Below are 18,593 nucleotides of genomic sequence, written 5' to 3' on the forward strand. Positions count from 1 at the left end.
GTCACACTCAGTTAAATGCTGCCTTGATGTCAAGGACAGTCACTCTAACCTTATCTCTTGAATTCAGCTCTTTTCTCCACATTTTGACCAAGGCTGTAATAAAGTCTGGAGCTGAGTGGTCCTGGTAGAATCCAAACTGAGCATTGATGAGTAGGTTATTGCTGTGTAAGTGCTGCCAACAACACACTCCATCACTTTGGCTGATGGTTAAAAGTAGCCATATGGGCAATAATTGTCCAGATTGGATTTAAACTGCTTTTGTGGACATACCCGGGCAATTTTCCACATTATCAGGTAGATGCCAGTGTTGGAGTTGTGCTGGAATAGCTTGTTTGTGGCACAGCTCGTTCTGGAGCACAAGTCTTCACTGACACAGAAGGGATGTTGTCAGGACCCATAGTCTTTGCTATATCCAGTGCAAACAGCTGTTTCTTGATATTGTGTTGAGTGAATTGAGCGAGGAGGACTTTGCAGGGTCTACTGGGCAGGGTTTGCCTTTGTTGCTTCCAGAGCCTAGCTCAATGCCAGGTGGTCCATCTGGTTTTTCTCCTATTCAATTTTTCATTTGGTAGTACAGAACTTGAGTATTGATGAAAAATGAGTCATGTTGAATAATACAGAGCCCTGTTCTTTGCAAACAAAAAGAACATGTACACATGTTGCCTCCTGTTTCATCTAAACAAAATAAATGACAGCCATTCACTGACTCATTCCTCAGGGCAACATGTTGACCAATTGGGGTCAAGCTGCATGGCTTAAATTTCAAACACTGCTTGGCAGTTAACTGTCAGTCACCATCACTGGTGCATTATCCATGGTAATGCCTCCACCAATCAGCATCCTCTTGACAACCAATCAGCACTCTCTCCTTATATAGTATAAATTGTTGTTTTCCTCTTAAATTGGAATTCTTGCGAAGTGCCCTGATGAGTGCAAGGCAAAAAGCTTTGACATGTCTCTTTTTTCAGCAATATTCAATTATTCTGTAGCAGTTTAATACACATGAATGGTTTGTTTGACCCTTTGAGAGGGCCGCTGAGTCAACCACATTGCTGCCCACAACTTAACCACATTACTGCATTTATTATCACTATCACTATATTACCATAATTAGTAATAATCTTCCAATTTTATAAAGCTGTATTTTAAAGACCGACATTAGCACACTTCCATCCCCATCACAGCATTTCTAAATTTCATTCAAATATATAGAAAAAGAAAAGATGGAATAAAGTAAAGCTTTATGTGATAATAAGCTATACATTGAACAAATAAATCTCTAAAATTTCAGGGATAATGAGAACCCTGTTGCATATTATGAAGTACAGCTGATTATATTTTCATTTGAAACCAACGTGCTACACTGCAGCCATGGAGGCATTACGCATGTGATAGGGTTTTATAAAAGCTCTTGTATGGATGTCAAAGACCCATTATTCAAAGGGCAGCATTCATCTATGATTGCACTGACTCTTCATGTAGTTATAGTGACCTTTCATTTAAATGGTCCAGAATTTAGCTGTGCAAAGTCCCGTTTAACCATTAACCTGTCATTGCTGATCGACACTGACTTCCTGTCTCCTGATGCATCTAATGCAAAATCCTTGCTTTGGCCACTCTATTTATGCAATGCTATCCAACTGGGATATCCTTATCTCTTATTGTCTGCAAAATGCTCAGTTTTTTTGTGCACCTACACTTTTATTTGCCCCATCTCTGAAACCTCCTCTTCAAACTTCTCCAGGGGAAGGATTTTTGGGTCATTGGGCGGGGGCGGCGGGCGGGCCCGGGTGTGGCTGGGAAACGGTCCGCACACCCGCAATCGGCCCCCAGCCGCGATTTCATGCTGGCTGGCCAATGAACGGCCAGCTGGCATGAAAGGCACATTGGTGAGCTCAGCGCTGCCGGGGTGGGGGTGGGAGGAGGGTGAGCGCGGAAATCTGTGCATGCGTGGGGGAGCGCGCACTGAAAGCTGCCTGAGGGCAGGGAGCTGCCTCAGCGAGCGGAAGAAGTGTAAAAACAAAAATAAAGGTTTTGCAAATGTGAGAAAAATATCCCCACATAGGACTCACATGAACAAATGTAATAAAAATGATGTCAAAAAAAATTACTTTAAAAAAAAATTAATGTTGGAATCATCATCCCACCCGTGGATGAGGTTTCTTAAAAAATCCAAAGGCCCTCCTGGCCGATCCATCCACCCGTCAACCTTAAGGTTGGATGGGCAGCGAGAAAGAGCTTTCATTTAATTGATTAAGGGCCTTAATAGGCCTCTTAATTATTAGCGGGCGCGCTCCGATTATGAGGGGCATGGACAGGGTGGATAGGGAGCAGCTGTTCCCCTCAGTTGAAGGGTCAGTCACAAGGGGACATAAGTTCAAGGTGAGGGGCAGGATGTTTAGGGAGGTTTTTTTGGAAAAACATTTTTACCCAGAGGGTGGTGATAGTCTGGTATGTGCTGCCTGGGAGGGTGGTGGAGGCAGGTTGCCTCGCACTCTTTAAAAAGTACCTGGATGAGCATTTGGCACGTCATAACATTCAAGGCTATGGGCCAAGTGCTGGTAAATGGGATTAGGTAGGTAGGTCAGGTGTTTCTCACGTGTCGGTGCAGACTCGATGGGCTGAAGGACCTCTTCTGCACTCTGTGATCCTGTGATCATTCTAAGGATAATTCATTTGAAAATTTGAGTGCTTTTTAAAATGTGACTTTTAATTGGTGACTATAATGAATTCTTGTTTCTGCATTGTTCAATAATAACATCAGAACCTCAAAGGAAAATACATATTTTGTCACAAAGGTGTGCTTTATGCCAAATAATGTTTCTTAATTCATCAGCTGGAAACATGAATTTAATCTAAAAAAAACAGATTTTTAAAAAACACAGGCTAAAGTGTCTTGAACTCACAGCCAATATGGCTACCTAATTTGAATTACTGTGCATTCCACATTCTAACCCCATTGAGGTGGAGATAGCATGTCTCCAGAAACCCATCAAAGACAATGACCTCCGAGGAATGTGAATGAACCATATTTCTTATTCCATTAGCACATAGTTCAGATACTCTACAGGGTGGAGACAAACCATCAAACATAATCGCTTGAACAATTGTACCTGGCTAAGAGAGGAATTCCCAGTGCTGACCTAATCAGGTTACAATTGGAATACATGATCATGTATGAATTATTGGTCAGTTGGAGAGGGCGATCACATTACAAGCCAACCCTTTGTATGTTTTAAGCACGTTTTCTCAGTAGAATAAAGGGCCAGCAGCTGAGAAATTGAGAGAGATCCTTCCTCCCTCTCGCTCCCTCTCCACCCAACTTCAAGCTTTTGGGCCCTGTCTGCTATTGTTTGACTGTCTCCGTGTGCAGCAGACCGAGGTTTTAAAGAAAGACCTCAACGCCGCAGCTGTGTCTCCAAAAGTACAGATAGATCATCCATTTGCAGTTTTAAACCACCTCAATGCTGAAAGCAGAAGACCACCAAGTAAAAGCAACAAGACCACCAGATTCAGCCTGAAGCCATCCAGGTCACCAAACTACAGACTGTGAATTCCTTAACTTTTATGGACTGTAATTTGACTCTCACTCAGTAATCCATGTTTGTGTGTGTGGATTTTGAGTGTATGTGTGTGTGTGTTTGTGTGTGTGTGAAAGTTGGTGCATAGTTTATTATTTTACTTAGATCGGTTTAAGTATAATAAAGCTAACTTCTTTAATTGTGAAACTCAAGAAAACCTCTCCTTTTGTTTTTTTCCTATGATAACAGCACGTAAACAGTTAAGTACTCACTGAATTGGCAAGCATGTCCTTTTCAAACAAATAAACCTGTTGCAGTCAAACGAGGAGAGGGCAAAGAAGGGGAAGCATTCGACCCCTCCTCACCTGGTCGTAACAATTTTATTATTCAAAGCAGATTTCAAAATTATGTGTGAAGTTAGTAAATCTATTCATTTTATATACTACATGTTTCCTAGACTATAATTAAAGATCAGAAATAAGCACATGTAGCTTGGCTCTTTGTGTCCTGTAGTGAATGTAAATGGAGACCAGGACTGGTATCTCCTTACCGGAGATTGACCTCATTAAATACTAACAGACTTAACCATTGAGCTGTATGTGCCTCCACAGAACAACATCATTACAGAAGTAAGCTTAGCTGTCAGTCCATCAGCACACATGACTGGAAAACATCATCTCTGTTTATGACAGTTTGGTTAAACCAGATTGCTTTTAGTGAGCGGCAAAGATAACAGAAATCTATAATTCATTACTAGGCGGCTTATTTTAGTTCGAAACTGAAATTATTTTCATAAGCTATTGCATGTACTAACAGAAATCTGTGAGGTGATGTTAATTCTGTGCTGTTTGGTCAGATTCCTTGAGATTATTTCTAACAAGTTAGGATATGCTGGGCTGATTTGCAATGAAATGTGCCTAATTTGCTACATCAAAATTGCATTATAAGAGCTTCACTATATCTGGATGACTGACCACACAGGGACATTTTTCTGATTATTGAAATTGCTCCATTTTAAGAAAGTTCATTAGATATTGAATATAATTCGCAGCGTGGTGAATTACAAGGCGATTAACAAAGTAGAGATTCCGGTAATATCCTAAATTTCACAAGTATAATTTGAATGATTCGTAATGTCACCAAATCCAAGATTGTCCTACAGCCCATTACACATTCCTACACTACTTTTATTTGATATAATTGCATACCTGAATAACAGCTGAGATGTCTTAATGCGTTAGTCTTATGTCTCTTGATTCTCTCTGTATTGGTTATTCTTACATATTAACTGTCAACGGCATGATTATTTTCATTATCAGTGCTCAGTTGCCATTGACTGCAGTAACATTGGATTGATAGTGAGGGGAATTTCACTAAATTGCATTCAAAGCTCAAAGCAACTTGATGTGACCCAAACTGGGCCGCATTACTTTTAATTAGTATTTTTTGGTGAAGAGCTGTATTCATCAAAATTAGGCTTGTCTGTCCTGGGAATGAAAGCCTTTGGCACTCGAGCTTCAACCTGGGTGCAGTGCTGGTGTTGAACAACTCTTTAGTTAAGATAAGAAGCGTATAAAGGTCCCCGCACCCTGCCCCAAAAATGTTTCTTGACCCCGCTTTATGGGAAACACCCTCCACCTTACAATATAAATGTTTCCAAATCTTTCATATACTTTTAGCTTTCCCAAGTGAGCTTGCATCACATTTGCTCTCAGTCAATGAGCTGAGATTAAGTTCACACAGCGCTCTTAGAACAGCTATAGTAATAAAACTTCCATCTCATTAGCTGGATTACATTTTCAAGGTTTTAGAAGTAAAAATCCAGTGCATTAAAGTAGTGCGCCACTGAATTTGTCAAATTGGCGTAATTTGAAAGAAGCTTTATTTTTGCCCAATTCAGGCAATTTTGTGTTTTTGCCCACACCAAAATCACGGGGCAGGATTTTGAGGTTGTTGGGTAGGCGTGGCCGGGAAATGGCCCACTGCCCGCGATCGGCCCCCGACCGCCATTGCAAGCCCGCGGGCCAATTAAGGCCCACCCAGCGTGCAACGTGGTTCCATACTGGCCGGGAAGGGGCAGGCGGGGGAGGGGGCATGTTGGCCACTGAATCTAATGGCAACCTGGTGGCTGGTTTAACATCAGCCCAGGCAGCCCCTTGAAGGCTGCCACGGAAGAACATGTGCTCAGCGTTCCCAATGGAGTCGAGTGCGGCTGGACACAGCAGGCAGGAGGGTAGGTCGGGTGAACACTCGGTCCTCAGCTTTTCCGACAAGTGCCTCGCCATCTTCCTGGAGGAGGTGGCTGCCAGGAGGGACACCCTTGTCCCCAGAGATGGGAGGAGGAGGCCACCGCGCCTCGCAAAGAGGGAGTGGGAGGAGGTGGCAGCAATGGTGAGCTGCCGTGGTGCGGCGCACATGGGTGCAGTGCTGGACGCACTTCAATGACCTGCTGTGCTCAGCAAGGGTGAGTACCATGTTGGCATGGGCCAGTGTGCAGAAATATTAAGGTGCCGTGCCCCCCATCCCCCGTGGTCCTCAGGGGTGCGAGAACCTGAGTGCTAACTGTCAGTGACTCCAGAGCTGGCCAAGCAGACGAGTCCTGGCTGGTTGGACTTAGTGCCTTTGGGCTTGAGGGGCAAGACTCGGATGTGTCCTGGAAGGTGTTCCTCAGCTGGGGTTGACCAGGCTGCAATGGCGCTGCATGTACAGAGTGGGCTAATCAATGCTCCTCTGTTCTTTCAGGAGAAAACAAGCCATAACCAGGCAGAGAGGGCACGTACAGGCGGAAGGCAGCCCAACCTCCTGCTGCTCAACAGGTTCGGGCAAGGCGCCTTGGAGCTCGAGAGCCGGCACGGTCCACACGCAACCAGGCGTGGAGAGGTGGGGCTGCCAGATGAAGGTAAGAGCGCAATGCACAGAGGTGAGAGTTTCAGATTGTGCGGCCATTCTAGTGTAGTCCCTTCATTGGTGGGAGCTTCAAACCTGAAGACTCCATTGATCATTGAAAGACGATGGCGCTGTAATGCAGGATACCTGGTGTGCACAGTAACAGTGTGGTGACCTTAACTAATGACATGTCATTCTTCTCTTTTTTAGGTGCTCCAGCGGGCGTTCGCTCTGTGAACCCCGAAAGGCCACCCCTGACGCCGGAGGACCACCGAGCTTCTATTGCATCTGTGTCACACCTGCACTCTGAAGCGGGCAGCAAAGCAGATACCAGCACCTCAGTGGGCGTTAGTTTGGTGGCTAGCATCTTTGTGCACATTGGTGAGGGCACTTCACACTCACTTGAGTTGCAGGCAGAGGCAGAGAGTGCCCAGGGCGCCGGCAGTCGGAGGACTGCTGGGGACCAGGACGATGCTCAATAGAAGGCTAATGATGAGCTTCTTGAGTCGTCCATTAGGTGGCAGATGATGGGTGTCCAGCTAGATGTGCAGGAGGATCTGGCAGATATCCATGAGGGTATGCATGCCATGGTCTCTGTTATAGAGGAGTCCATGCAGAGTATAAATACTTCATTGACCCTCCTGGCCGAGTGCACAGCCTGACCCATTGAGAGAGCAGCAACTCTCATGGAGAGGCAGCTCCAGGGACAGAATTAGGAGTTCCTGGGGATGCGTTCGGACCTGCAAGTCCTCACACAGGCAATGACCTCAGGTGGTCAGCGCTACTGTACGAGATGGATGAGGCACCCAGTATCCCAGCTAGACCCGCTGGCGCCTTAATGGCCACGTGTGTTCAGTCAATGGCACCCTGGATGTGGGGATCCCAGAAATCGCTGCAAAGCCTCTGGCTCACTCAGCCTGGCGGGCCTCATCTGTACAGTAAAGAATAAAATGACAGTGTGCTTGCACATGAACAGGGGAGAGAGCTTATCCTGAGCTAGACACAGCCAGAGTGAGTGTGGGCAATTTGGTGCACAGTGGGAATTTGGTTCATAGGGGAAGAGGTGCTCTTTGCATTTTTTTCTTTGCCATCCAACTTCTTAAATCTTCAGAGAGTGGTTTTGCCCTGCTGCAGCAATAGAGGCTGCAAGGGAAAGGAATGGCTGGTAAGTAGTGGGTAAGGTTGGGTAAGTACTATCACAGGCAGGCAGCTAGAAGATTTTTTGTGTTGTCAGTAGAGGGAAGAGGCTGCTTGGATTTGCAAACTACCACAACCGGATGCGGGAGGGAGATGGCCACTTGTTGAAGAGATGGCATCCTGCAGCCACCTCAGATTCCGGGAGATATGCCCTGGTGTGCCAGAGGGGACAGACTTTACTGTTGGTAGTGGATTTAAGAAACTTCCTGAAAACTAAGGAAAGCACCTGGAGGTGGTCACTCCAAGTTCCTAATTGACAAAATAATGAAATGCGAACCCATTGGAAGCTGGGAGCAACTGTGGACTGTTTGCTCTAAGGGCTGTAATTCTGTGAACAGTGTGATGTGCGATAAATATAAAAGGGGAATGTTCCATTCTGAGGTTTAGAGTATAAGTTTCCCACAAACATAATGTTTAGTTAGGAGCGTTTTAGTCATTTGTTACAGTAAAAGTTTTAAAATGTGAAATCTTGTTGTGTCATCCTTTCGAGCTATTAACTGGAATTTCAGGTTTATTTTTAAACGTTATCAGTTTCTAGGGAGATCTTAACAATATGGAACACCTTAAGAATCTGCTACTGATCCAGTACAATTATGAGGGACCAGAAACAATCCATGGTTGTAGTCAGCCTTCAGAGATCTGTGAAGGATTTCTTTTACCATGGGTGGAATTGTCCCAGATTTGCACTAAGTGCGGTATTGGGTGGGTAAAACGATGTTTTATCCATTGGCCACGATGACGGGTTTTCACGTTGTATCGTCCCAATCCTGCGATATTATTTATGATTCCTGGGAAACATGCCATTTTGATGGCGGGCGGTCTCTCATTTGTCCGCCCGCCATTGCCTCGCCGCTTCATCATGACAAGTGGCATATTTAAAGTCCAGCTGTGTGCACAAATCTTAGTGCTTCCAGGCCACAACTACTGCAGGGAAGATGTCCACTAAAGGCAAAAGACTTCCCCAGGTTTAATGACGCCTCTCTGGAATGCCTTTTGGATGCCATGGAGGCCCCCTGCAATGTCCTCTATCTCCACTCTGGCCACAGGGTGGGCAGCAGCATTACTAACCAGACTTGGAAGCAGTGGTCAGCGCCAGTGCCCTGCAAAAGAGGACAGCCACCCAGTGCCACTACAGGATGAATGATCTCAACCCTTCCACCAGGTTAACTCACTCTTCTCATCACTCTCAACTCACACACTCACAAACCCCTCACACACCCACAGGGATCGCACACCCTCAAGGGACAACACCACTAACTCTCACACACACCCTCACATCTCCATCAGACTCATAACGTCTGGAGCTCGTGTCCTCATCCCCTCCATGGCTTCGCTCACCACACAAACATTCCACACAAGTGCCATGTGTCCTGCTCACACTCTCTCCGTCTGTTTCCATGCAGTAGGAGCCTGCTCACATCAGCAAGGAGAGGCCCCAGACCAGGGGTGGAGTGGCCCACATTAGGCCCTTCACTTGCTTTGAGGAGCGTGCCATCACGCTGCCTGGTGAGGATGTGGACCTTGCCTGCAGTGACGGTGAGATTGGCAACGCAAACCCACTTGCAGACGATCGCAAACTGTTTTTTTTTTATTCATTCATGGGATGTGGGCATCGCTGGCTAGGCCAGCATTTATTTGCCATCCCTAAGTGCCCTTGTTCAGGGGGTATTTTTAAGAGTCTACAACATTGCTGTGGGTCTGGATTCATATGTCGGCCAGAGCAGGTAAGGATGGCAGATTTCCTTCCCCAGAGGGCATTAGTGAACCAGATGGGCTTTTGCGACAATCGGCAATGGTTTCATGGTCATCATCAGACTTTTAATTCCAAATTTTAATTGGATTCAAATGTCACCATCTGCTGTGGTGGGATTTGAATCCAGGTCCCCAGAGCATTACACTGGGTCTCTGGAATATTAATCCAGTGATAATACCACTACGCCACCACCTCACCATCATGAAATCGATCGTGCCACATTGTCTGCTCATGCCACCGAACATGCCCAACATTGGCGGGCACGGAAAATCCCGGCCTATGATACCATGGGTCACCGGCAATTGCTAACCCAAAATGATTCTTGATGCAAACTGTCTTATAAAACAGGCAAATAAACATGATTTTAACAACCAGAAAGGAACGCCAGGGATAATTGTCACCCTTATCGCCTGATGGATAATCTGGCAGAGCAATTCTCACATCCATTGGAGATTTTTTTCCCATTGGAATTAATGGAATGAAAATGAGAAATAAAAGACAGGATTTTCCACGCCCAATCGGGGTGGGCGCGTTCGGCAGCATGATCGGGAAATCTCACGAGAAAGCCCTAGTGGTGTTTCCCGGTGACGTAAACCCAGGACAAGATTGTCTCTTCGCCCTGTCAATGGCGGGCCGCGTTTCCTGACTGTCAAGTCAGGCTGACACTGTCAAGTGTCAGGAACTTAATTTTAATAAATTTGTATCTCATTCTTGTGGCCACACACCGGAATTATCCCCCCCATGTCAAATTTAAATCCCACGTTGGCGTGACTTCAGAACGGCGTGACTTACAACTGCCTTTAAAAGGCGTGTAACTGGTGAGCTGAACTTTGGGAAGAATTTGGAGGTGAGTGCACACAACTTAGCGCAGCGCTTGTGAGGATCCCCCCACAGGAAGTCAGGAAGCCACGCCACAGATTTCGAATGGGGTCACAGGCAAGTCTCCAACGCGGCTCCTTCCCGGCTGGTTTTCAGTGCAGTGCTGGGGCAAGGGCTCCATTGTGGGGTGGTGGGGGTGGGGTGGGGGGGGTTGCTGTGCAGTGGTGGGGGGCAAGGCAGCATAGAAAGGAGCCTTGGGGCAAGGGCTCACTTGCGGGGAGGGACCAGTGGGAGGGAGCAAGGCAGCACAGACTGAATGAAGTACTCAAGCACAGGCCGGGGTGTGGCAGGGGGAAGCAATCGGCTAGGTGGTTGGAAATGCTTTTCAACGTTGAGCATTCTTCTGCAGCTGAGACTGTTCGGCATCAGCTCCATTGACATGCTTGGAGTCTGGCTTCTGAAACAATTATGCCCTCTCAAGCCACACAAATTCCTGACGGTGCCGCTGATTGCTCCTGAACTTTTAACCCCTCGCGCACAGATTGCAAAATAATCTGAGATTTATTGGGTGACTGGGCAATTTAGAGGATCCCCCTGTGAGAGATGGGCATGGGACAGTCACTGAGGGAGGCGCTCAGAACCCTTTGCTTTGTAGTTATTCAGGTTTTGAGCAGCCACCCTTGTGGTCTAAATGGACCACACGGTCTTGGAGTGCAGGTTAGGATAATGCCTACGCCTGAGCCTGAGCTGAGAGCACAGGATGCAGTTGAGTGGCCGAAGCTGTTGCCACTTGGTCATGTGGTGTGGGACGGAGGTGGGTTGGGCTTTGGTCAGGCATCAAGTGGACTAAGCACTGGCCATCCATCCAAATGGTGGCCAGGGCTCTCTGGCATGCGTGAAGGGGCCTTGAGATGCAGCCGGAGCTGGTGATTTAACCAAGAGAGATCTTTAGGAGACATATGCTGACCCTTGCGTCTCTCTCTCTCTCTCTCTTTGATACTGCAGTGAGGAGGCCATCAGGAACACGGAGCCTGGTGATCTCACTGGCTGCCTCATGGATTATAGGCAGGATAGAAGAAGGAGAAGAATGCAAAGGAGATGCCTGGCTTGGCGAAGGGGGAGCACAACCCTCAAGATCAACGGGCAGCAAGGCCTCCTCTCCATGTAGAGGAAGATCCACAGAGAGTTGTAGTTCATTGGCACCTCGCTAGACCCAGGGTATATAGGCGGCACTTGTCCTACCTGTAGATGAGCAAGAACCAGAGTCGCCAAAGGCTGCAATTGTCAAGGGAACTGGTTATGCACATATGCTACCTTCTGCAGGATTTGGCACCTCGGCGACTCAGAGGGCATCCACTGCCAGTGGCATTGAAAATGACCGTTGCACTTAATTTCTACGGCAGTGACTCCTTCCAGGGCTCCACTGGTGACCTGTATGGGATCTCTCAAGCCTCCATTCGCAAATGTATCCAGGAGGTCACGGACGCCACCTTCGCCATGGCACACAACTTTGTCAATTTCGACTGAGGTCAGGCGAGTTAGGAAGCAAGAGCTCTGGGGTTCGCTGAGATTTGTGGTTTCCCGCAGGTGCAGGGTGCCAGATCCCTGACAGTTATAAAAACGTTAAAAATAGAGAAAAAAAATCCTTAACATATCCCCCTCATGTGACAACGTCATATGAGATGGGACATGTTCATAAATTACACTAAAACTTTATTAAACTTTTACAATCCCTACATGAAGCCTCATCTCGCCACTGGATGAGGTTTCCTGTTTTCTCTATTTTCCCACCGGGGCTCCTGGCCGACCCGCCAACCTTAAGGTTGGACGGGCAGGTCCTTTAATTGTTTAAATGATCCTGTCAATGGCCTCAATTGGCCATTGACAGGTCGGCGGGCCCACAGCTGATTTTGCTGCACCCCCGCCTTCCTGAAAATTTAAATGGGGCGGGGTGACGCCCCCTGCTCGCCTAAGGCAAAATTCAGCCCTTAATTCCGGATTTTTTATTGAATTCAAGTTTCAGCATCTGTCTTGGTGGGATTTGAACCCAGGTCACCAGGGTAATACCCTGGGTCTCTAGAATACTAGTCTAATCCAATCCCACTATGTCACTGCCTTCCCAAGCTTGTCATTGCAACTGCAGCAATTGAGGTAGAGACTCGTCGTCTGACTTGGACTTGGCAGATTCCTGACCTCCAGCTGTCCTGCAAGTGCCAGCACCCTGGGATGTTCCTGCCACCGCCAGCTGTGGATCAGACAGTGCGCTGAGCTCACCAGATTGTGACCCCGAGGCTACTCTAGAACTAGGTCCCACATAGGTGTGTGTCTCTGTGGTGATGAAGGGTGTGAGTGAGTGCTGTGACGGGTCTTCAATTAGGGTGTCATCAGATTCCTCTTCCGTGATGTCTTCGGCGCTTGGGTCAAGGGCCTGGCTCGTGGATGCTCTTGGATGCTTCCCAGATGTGCCTGCGAAATAAAGGAGAGATCGTTAGTGCAGGGGACTGTAGAACAGGAAACATCACTCACACTATGGTTGTCTGATGGATATTGTCGTGCAGGATCCTCACTTGGTTGAATGGCGCCGATCTCACCGTCAGCATAGGAATAGCCCACATCCTCGCCGACCAGGTGGATGGCTCTATTCTCAAAGTCGGTCAGGGCTTTCATTTGAGGCATTCCACCCCCGGTCTGGGACCTCTCCCTTTTGTTATGAACCAGCTCATCCTGGATGAAGACAGATGGAGAGAGTGTAAGCAGGATGCCTGTGAGGCCAGATGAGAAGGGTTCCTGGCATGTGTGGGTGGTGAGTGGTGCCATGGACAGCATGAGGACATGATCCGCAGAGGAGATGATGGTGTGTGTGAGAGAGTGAGTGAGCTGGCAGTGAGTCAGATCCCTGTGGATGTGTGATGGGTTGTGAGTGTGTGAGCTGAGAGTGATGAGAAGGGTGACTTACCCTGGCAGAATGGAGGAGATCATTCATCCTCTCCCTGCACTGGGTGGCTGTTCTCTTTTGTGGGGCATTGGCGCTCATCACTGCTGCCACTGCCTCCCATGCTGGATTTGTCACCTTGGATGAGGTCCTTCGTGCAGAGTAGGGGTAGAGGATTTTGTGGCGGTCCTCCACTGCATCCAGTAGGCGCTCGAGAAAGATGTCACTGAATGTGGGGGCAGCATGTTTCCCCCCTTTGGAAGCCATGACTTTCCAGCAGCTTCCGATCCCTTAGAGAGAGCTAGATCTGTGCAGGGGCACCCTTTAAATATGGCGCCCGGATTACAGAAGGCCTGAGGTGATGGCAGGGCGGGCAAATCAGAGTCACCCTGCCAGCAATATGACGTGAAACCTGTGCCTCTCAATTTTTCAACAAAGCGGCTCTTGATACAGCAGGTAAAGCCGCCATTACTGTCAGTGGGTCGAATGCCAATTTCCCTGCCCGGTTTCAGACTTTGCCAAATTCACAGAAAATCCTGGCCAAAGGCTTGGCTTTATATGGTGCTTTGCACAACCTTTCTTTTGAAATGTAATCATTGTTGCAATGTAGGAAGCACAATATCCCACAAATAGCAATGTGATAGTTACCAGATAATGGACCTGATCTTCCAGTCTCCAGATTGTAGGAGACTGCATGTACCCCAAAGATACCTGTTGGGACCGTTTGGAAGTCCTGACACAATGACTCCATGGGAATTGCATGGGAAATTTGAACTTCCAATGGGCAATTCCCCTTGTCCTCAGAATTCTCTGTGATGGTCTCTAACTCAGACATGAGTCAAAGACTTCAGACAGTTCCGTGGGACTTACCTTGACAATTACACAGGAAATATTGAACAGAATTTTAAAAAATTCATTCATGGGATTTGGGCATCGCTGGCTAGGTCAGCATTTATGCCCACCCCTAATTGCCCTGGAGAAAGTAGTGGTGAGCTGCCTTCTTGAACAGCAAAAGTCCATGTCTTGTAGGTACACCCACAGTGCTGTTAGGGAGGGAGTTCCAGAATTTTGACCTAGCGACAGTAAAGGAATGGCCAAATACTTCCAAGTCAGGATGGTGAGTGAATTGGAGAGGAATTTCCAGGCGGTGGTGTTTCCATGTGTCTGCAGCCCTTGCCTTTCAAGATGGTAGCGTTATGATATGACCGGTCGTAATTGCTGGGCTGATCAAATCCCAAAAGGAAACTTGGTCAAGCTATTGTAGCGATTTTCAATTTGTATTTATTACAAGAAGGTATGTGTACAGAAGTCAGAAGTAAAAATTTCACTACCATTTCTGGAGATTTTAAATATTAAATTAAAACATTTATTAACATAAGAATAAAAACTTAAACATACAAAATTACAATTACAGTTAAATTTAGTCTTACAACATTTCCCAAAAATATTTCTACTCAGCTGGACTCACAAATAAATACCTTTTTCCAGGCACTGTCCCTATAGGTTCTTAATCTATAAAAAATCCCGTAATATTACCACAAGGCGTGCACTTTTGCTATAAGGTAGGTATTTCACAGGGGCTTCTCTTGCTCTCTCACTCGATAATGGAAATCCAAGGCTTGTAACAGAACCTTGCTTTCTGGGACAAGCAAACGCTTCTCTGGGGTGGCTGAAGGCTGTTTATTTCACAGGGCTGTCCTCGCATAGTCCACCTTTCAAGATCTCACACGGCCACCACCATACGGCTTTCAATCTTTCCTTAAATATGTTTTTTTCCCTTTCATCTTTAAATCCATTGTTCTTAACTCCCTTTGGAAGTTACTTTTCTGAGAATATAAAAATCTTCCATGTTGTCTTTATGGCCAATACTTTTGGGAAAAATAAACTTAATTACTTTGCTTTATTCATTTATGATCATTGCCAGTTTTAAAACTTCCTTTTATCTCTCTTTAACATTCAACAGCTAAAAATTAATTCCTCATTTATCTCCTAATGCAAATTCCTATTCATGCTGTACCTACTTATACCCAATCTTAGCTTGTTCATTTCTACTTCAAAATGCCTGCTTTTGCACCTAACCCTTTTGGTGATTTAAACCTTGTGGTCTGACTGTCTTCAGTTTAATTATTTTTTTTTTATTTGTTCATAGAATGTGGGTGCCACTGGCCAGGCCAGCATTTATTACCCATCCCTAGTTGCCCGAGTTCAGAGGGCACTTAAGAGTCAACCACATTGCTGTGGTTCTGGTGTCACATGTAGGCCAGACCAAGTAAGGACAATAGGTTTCCTTCCCTAAAGGATATCAGTGAACCAGATGGGTTTCTACAACAATGGTTTCATGGTTGCCATTAGACTTTTAATTCCAATTTTTTTCTTGAATTCAAATTCCACCATTTGCTGTGGTGGGATTCAAACCCAAGTCCCCAGAGCATTACCCTGGGTCTCTGGATTACTAGCCCAGTGACAATAGCACTACGCCATCGCCTCCCCTCAGTCACACACATACACACACAACATACACACAGTGCTCACAAGCCTGGTTCAAAATTATATTTTTTTTTACAGTAACAGTCATGGGTTTGGATGGTGCTGTCTAAAGAGCCTTGGTGAATTCCTGCAGTGCATCTTGTAGATGGTATATACTGTTGCCACTGTGCATCGGTGGTGGAGGGAGTGAATGTTGGTAGATTGGGTGCCAATCAAGCGGGCAATTTTGTCCTGGATAGTGTCCAGCTTCTTGAGTGTTGTTGGAGCTGCACTCATCCAGGCAAGTGGAGAGTATTCCATCACACTCCTGACTTGTGCATTATGGATGGTTTTGGGGAGTCAGGAGATGAGTTACTCGTCACTGGATTCTTAGCCTCTGACCTGCTGTTACAGCTACAGTATTTACATGGCTAGTCCAACTCAGTTTCTGGTCAGTGGAAACCCCCAGGATATTTATAGTGGGGGATTCAGTGATGATAATGCCATTGAACATCAGGGGACGATGATTGGGTTCTCTCTTGTTGGAGATGGTCATTGCCTGACACTTGTCTGGCATGAATGTTACTTGCCACTTAGTCAGCCCAAACCTGTATATTGTCCAGGACTTGTTGCATTTGGACATGGACTGCTTCAGTATCTGGAGAGTGGCAAATGGTGCTGAACATTGTGCAACCATCAGCAAACATCCCCACACCTGACCTTACGCTGGAAGGAATGTCATTGATGAAGCAGCTGAAGATGGTTGGGCCTAGGACACTCCCTGAGGAACTCCTGCAGTGATGCCCTTCAACTGATATGATTGACCTCCAACAACTACAACCATCTTCCTTTGTGCTAGGTGTGACTCCAACCAGTGGAGAGTTTTCCCTCGGTTCCCATTGACTCCAGTTTTGCTAGGGCTCCTTGATGCCACACTCGGTCAAATGCTGCCTTGATGTCAAGGGCAGTCCCTCTCACCTCACCTCAGGTGTTCAGCTCTTTTGTCCATGTTTGAACCAAGGCAGTAATGAGTTCAGGAGCTGAGTGGCCCTGGTGGAACCCAAACTGAGCATCAGTGAGCAGGTTATTGCTAAGCAAGTGCCACTTGATAGCACTGTTGATGACCCCTTCCATCACTTTACTGGTAATGGAGAGTAGACTGATGGGACGGTCATTGGCCGGGTTGGATTTCTCCTGCTTTTTGGGTACAGGACATACCTGGGCAATTTTCCACATAGCCGGGTAGATGCCAGTGTTGTAGCTGTACTGGAACAGCTTGGCTAGGGGCATGGCACGTTTTGGAGCACTAGTCTTCAGTACAAATGCTGGAATGCTGTCAGGGCCTACAGCCTTTGCAGTATCCAGTGCCTTCAGGCTTTTCTTGGTATCACGTGGAGTGAATCGAATTTGGCTTAAGACTGGCACCTGTGATGCTGGAGACCTCCTTGTTTAACTCCTGGATAACTATACAACTGACCCCCAATTGCTCACACTGACCCCCAACTCCTCTCTCGACTTCCCTCGACCCCTTGACCTCCTGACTCCCCCCAACCCTCTGAACCCCCAGCCTGACCTGACCTCACCAGCTGACCCTCCCCTAACTTCCTCCCAACCCGATCTGACCCGACCTGACATCACCACCCTACCCAGCTGCCACCCTACCCCCTTACCCATTGAGCTCACCCACCCTACCCCTTCACCCACCTGCCCATTCACCCATCCACTCAAGCAATCATACAGTAACACACTGAAAATCTGTTCATATGTCCCAGCTTTTCGCTGTGCTAGTGAACGCTTTCCAGGGTACAGTAGCTAGTGCCGCAAAAAGGGGGTGTGGCTTGTTGTCCCCCAGTGATCCAGCACCACAAGGAAGCAATTGGGTTGTAGGTATGCTCTTCATTTCTGAAGAAGCCTGGATCAGTAGTCTCAGCCAGAACTGTAGGGCTCGACATGGCACAAGAAAGTAGGAGCGGAGTGGCAATCCGACGGTTAATGCCGCTCCTCGGATGATTCAAGCCAATTTGTATTAATGATATTGGTTGAGGGATAAGTATTGGTCAGGACACTGGGGAGAACTCATCTGTTTTTTTTTCCTGAAAAGCTGCCATGATATCTTTCCTGTCCATCAGAGAGCTCTGACTTAACACCTCATCCAACAATGGCACCTCTGACCATGCAAAATTCCAGTAGCACTGTAGTCTTAGCTCAGATTTTGTGATCAAGTCTCTGGAATGGGGATTGAACCTACAACCTTTGGACTCAGAGGCAAGAATGCTCCTTTTGAACTGTGGACTGCCACTATAGCAGGCACTTGGTTTTGTGTATTATTTTATCCAAATGCCCCAAAATTGCAGAGCAACAGATCACTGACAAATCTTGGCTGCAACAGTAGATAATCATTGCCCTTTGTGTGTCATATTTGAGTTAGCCATCCCAGTAAATGCCGTTACACTTAGTTTCTGCTGAGTCTGGCCACTGGATTGTAAGTAATCTTGTCACATAATTAATGTTAGTTTAAATTCTAAAGACACTAACTTTTTGTTCAATAGGCAAGGAGGAAACTCAAATGGTTTCCTCAGGTACAGTATCTGAAACTTGTTACTGTACTTATCATGCTTCAATCTTGTTTTTATTTTTATATGATATAAATGATGTTCCCATTTTTTAACCTTTTGAGCTGACTTCATATCTTACCTTCTCTTTCCCCGTCACCATTTTAACATGTAAAATGTAACTTCACATGGTGCGAAATAGTTAGTGGACTTTTCTCTAGAAAATAGTATATATAATTCTCTCAGAATCTCAACTGCGCAATGTTGTACCAGGCCCAATTACCATATATATCACAGTATTAAAAAAAACCAAAATAATATTTTTTTATAAAAGCAAACTATTGCCATCTAAGTATTATAATTTGCCATTACCCATAGAATATTTCACACGTGTCCTGTTGTGAGGGCTGACTATGTGACCACTGATGTGGGCTGTGTTCAACATGGGAGTCATGCTTTGGCCGCAG

This window comes from Cetorhinus maximus, chromosome 5, assembly GCF_964194155.1.
Source record: "Cetorhinus maximus chromosome 5, sCetMax3.hap1.1, whole genome shotgun sequence".
Taxonomy (NCBI): domain Eukaryota; kingdom Metazoa; phylum Chordata; class Chondrichthyes; order Lamniformes; family Cetorhinidae; genus Cetorhinus; species Cetorhinus maximus.